The 4217-nt window shown below is 41.0% G+C and overlaps 1 protein-coding gene across 1 annotated transcript in view; it reads left to right on the plus strand.

Moving 5' to 3' along the window:
• The window catches only part of nfil3 (nuclear factor, interleukin 3 regulated), a 7169-nt gene continuing 2952 nt past the window's right edge, over positions 1-4217 (plus strand). Inside the window, exon 1 of the mRNA XM_088435255.1 lies at positions 1-199. The gene's annotated coding sequence lies outside the window, so the exon portion shown is untranslated. The remainder of the gene's footprint in view (positions 200-4217) is intronic.

Raw genomic sequence — 4217 nt, forward strand, 5'->3', positions numbered from 1 at the left:
TCCATGAGTCAGAAGCTACGTTGGTGAAAGGGGTGAAAAAATCTGAGGAAAATGTGGTTATTTTACATTTGTAAAATTTAATCGAGCCCGATATTTCCTCACGTTTGGAAAAACAAATTCATTGGTGACGTATGGCCATATCGTTGAGGACAAAGGCTCTAATATCGCCTAATTTTCAACAAGCGACAACGGCGAAAATGTGAGTACTGTACTATTCGAATTTAAGCCGCCCCTCCCAAGAATTTATTTTGATCACCGGTATTTGATTTTGTAATCGCCCTTCTCGATATCTATCAAAAGAGTGCTTTTTAATTTGTGAGCTAATTCCTGGCGAATCAATTTAAACTTAAAGCTACAAATAAAGCATTCGGAAGTGAGTACTGTAAGGTTATACATGTGTGTAGTTTATTGTCTTGCTGCTGATGGCAAGTTTTGTCCAAAAAAAAAAATAATTAAACGGACCCAAGAGGGTTTCTAATTATACCTCGTGTAGAAATGGGTGTCAATGTTTGGGTCACGTATTGGCTCGGTAAAGTCACTTAGGCCTTTTTACCAGCGGCTAGAGTTTAGGGATTGCGACAGTGTTGCAACCCAGAAACTGGTTCAATGTGTCGCAACGATGGTGGCTGTCCGTATGTTTTATTGTATTGTAAACAGACAGGAAGTTCTATTTGCTGTTTTGTCTCACACCGATAAAAGGTGGACTTTTTAGGGCGTCGATCAAGCCTCCTCCGCCAGTGTCTGAGTTAGCGAGGCAATGATGTCATGTAGCAGAATCAATGCCCACATTGTCTTCATCCAGCCTCTTACGCCGATTATCTCGCTTTAATTCATACCTGCTGCTTACAAGGTGATATATTAACACACGAACAATGCAGAACGAGCATGCGTCCGTTTCGCTATTGTCACACCAGTGAGAACATTGCATAATGTCTGCTGCAACAGAAATTTCTGGCAGTCACTGGCCGGGGAGGCGAGCGGTGTTAATTGTGTAATTCGGACACAATGAAGGAACTTAGGGGGCGATTCTGCGCGCCGAAGACCATTACGCTCTGCTCGGGATTGGCCCAGATCCATTACCTTAAATCCGTCATCAAGGTCCCGACAGAACCAACGTGAACTCGTGCCACCGACTGCACAGTTTAAGCGTCTATTTTTGGGGGGTCGGGAGGAGGGGGGTCGTAAACAAGGCAGCTAAACTACTAATTAAGGCTTACTAATTAAAACAATCAAATTCAATAAAATAGATTTTTATGGTGTGGAGCCATTGTGGTCCCTCTCAACTGAAGACTTACATACGCATACAAGAAAATATGAACGTTTAATAATATGTTAATAAGATTATGTAACACAATTTAAAACACAGAATGGAACATTTTCTTTCATTAGTGACTGTTTGATTACTGTCAAACAAATCATGTGAGTTACTTGATGTTGCGGAATATCTGGATACTTTTGTCCATTTTGATATGTTTGCACAATTCTCGCCCGTCACGTCAATACATTTGATCAAGAAATGTTCTTCACTCGCTTCTGTTTTAAAATTCTGTACTTTGACAGTTCTTCAAGAAGTTTTGTGGAAAGCTGGAAAATACTGTAGCTGCATAAAGCACATTGGTGTTTGAACTGGATTCAAAACTGGTGAAAAAATGGACAAAAATAACACAGGAAAACATTTAATTGTACATAAGTGTGAATAGTAACAAACATAATACACTCCTCTTTAACTTCTATAACAGACATAGATGGACTTTTTTCACTTTCTCAACCATATGTGAAGCTGTCATGGTTGTTTTAAATTTGTAGTTTAACATTAAATAAAGTACATTTACACGTTCTTTTTGCACTTCATATGAAACATAATAATTTCAATTTCCTGAGCTTAGTATGCCACAATTTTTCTTGTCCATGCACAGCACGAGCTCTTTTTTTTCTTTTGGTGGTTGTTTTTGTCATGAGGTACACAGGAGAATGCACTTGTCTGGTAATTTGCTGCATGATAGTAAAACATCTCCAAAATGTGTTGGGATCTTCACAATAAACCATACCATACCAAATAATGTAATGAAACCAACACCATGGTATGTTTTTATTTTGAAGTTCTCTGAAGTGTGTCGTGGCAATTATGAAATTGACTCACAGACTGTTGCGCGAGTAGTTGCAAGTCAACACATTGTTATTCTGAAATCAGTTTCAATCACTAATTCAAGGCATTAAAAAAAGCACTTCAGAACTTCACATGGAGGATGTTCTATATGGCACCAGTTGTCAGCATTTATTGTAGTGTCTAACATAAATTAGCTGCTAGCTAGCAGCACTCAAGTGCTCCATATCTGGTGAGAGTAGTTGGATTACGTTTCAAAAGAAGTTTAAGAGATGCAAACTACTCGCATCTATGCTGACAGTTGCTGTTCGTAGTGATCACTTTTGAACAAATCAGACTGAGTCAAGTGTTCTGTGGTCGGCACTGTTTCATTGACCATTATGTATGGTGAAAGAGTTGTCGTTTTCTTAGCGGCTTATCCTCACCAAGGTTGCGGGCGTGCTGGAGCCTATCCCAACTTTCTTTGGGGAGTAGACGAAGTCCACCCGGAACTGATAGCTAACCAATCGCCACACAGAGACAACCAGCCATTCACACTTACAAACTCTCAAACGCAATTTGGAGTGTCACATATACCCACTATGCATGTCTTTGGGAATGTAAGTGGAAACCGGAGAAAATGCAGGCACAACGCCACACAAGAAGGCTAGAACTGGAATCGAACAAAGGCAGACATGCTCAAGTTGATATACAGGATGCTCTGATGACTTTCAAACCACCTGTGTGGTGATATCTTGGTTTTGCAGTTGAAGATAATATTAGCAGATAATTTACATTTAAATGCTAAATTATGTTTGCGTGATCAACTCGATTAAAAGAAAACAAAACTGGCAGATTTATATGAGGAAATATTTTACACATTATTACATATTTAGCAAAACTCTTGTCTCATTCTCCTGGATGCCGCCTTGTGTGACATCTTGTCACATCCCATTCCTTTTTTCTGTTTGATTTGAGTTGAGGGGCGGCTTGGTGGCGCACTGTTAGCACGAGTTCAAATCCAGCTGGATCCGGCCTTCCTGTGTGGAGTTTGCATGTTCTCCCAGAGCCCACATGGGTCCACCTGGACACAGGGTTAAACTATCCTTCGTGGGTTAGGGTTAGGGTTGTGGGAATGGTTATTCGTTTCAATGTGCCCTGCATTTGGCTGGCAACCAGTTCATGGTGTCCCCTGCCTAGTGCCCGAAGTCAGCTGGGGTAGGCACCAGCAAGCCTGCATCCCTTGTGAGGATAAGTGGCTATAGATGATTAATGGATGGATGGAGGAGAGTTGAATTCAAACCAAGCTTTCCTTGAACTGGAATCTGTTGCAACTCCTGTTCACGTCCACTTTGTATTAAATTGTACATAACTCTTAACAAATGAGACTGATCAACAAAGAAGCCCCTGCTGCAAAAAAATGGATCCCTTTTAGTTTGACTGAAATTTGCTGCTTCCCAATGACAATCCAAATGGCTTTTGCGTGTATTTTTTTGTTTTGTTTTGTTCAGATCAGACAGACTGAACTATTTGCCCACAACGACCACAAATATATGTTTTTCAATGTCAAGGTGCGGCACTTTCATTACAAGAACACAATACCACCTGAAACTTATTGGTGGTGGGAACACCATATTCTAATGCTACCAGCAGTACTGATGCAGTTCACAAAAAGAAAATAGAATAGTGGTGGAGCACTATTAAGTTACTTTGAATTTACATCACATCAAATTTGGATGCAGTTGTGATCTCAAAGCACACTCAACATTTTTTGAGCATGCAGTTAACAGTAGGGTGACGATACGCCTTGGTTGTGCAATATACACACACTAAACCAGTGGTCTCCAACCCCCGGTCGGTCCGTGGATCAACTGGTACCGGGCCACGTGGGCTGCATCCGAAATAATATTTTGGAGATGATTTAGTTTAATGGTACGCGCACACCGAACGCAAACGAGGCGAAAAAGCGGAGAGTTTTGTATTGTAGTCAATGGAGTTCGCAAGACTGGGTGCGAATGCACGGCGGGCGACACGTTGGATGGGAATGGAAGCGAGAACTTGGGACAACTAGTATGTGCAGCGTTTGCTTCACTTAACAGCTGTTGAACCGTAGTTACTGTGCTAAGCTAACGAT

The sequence above is a fragment of the Hippichthys cyanospilos genome, chromosome 15 (genome assembly GCF_059441005.1).
Source record: "Hippichthys cyanospilos isolate Australia breed blue-spotted pipefish chromosome 15, RoL_Hcya_1.0, whole genome shotgun sequence".
NCBI classification, from domain to species: domain Eukaryota; kingdom Metazoa; phylum Chordata; class Actinopteri; order Syngnathiformes; family Syngnathidae; genus Hippichthys; species Hippichthys cyanospilos.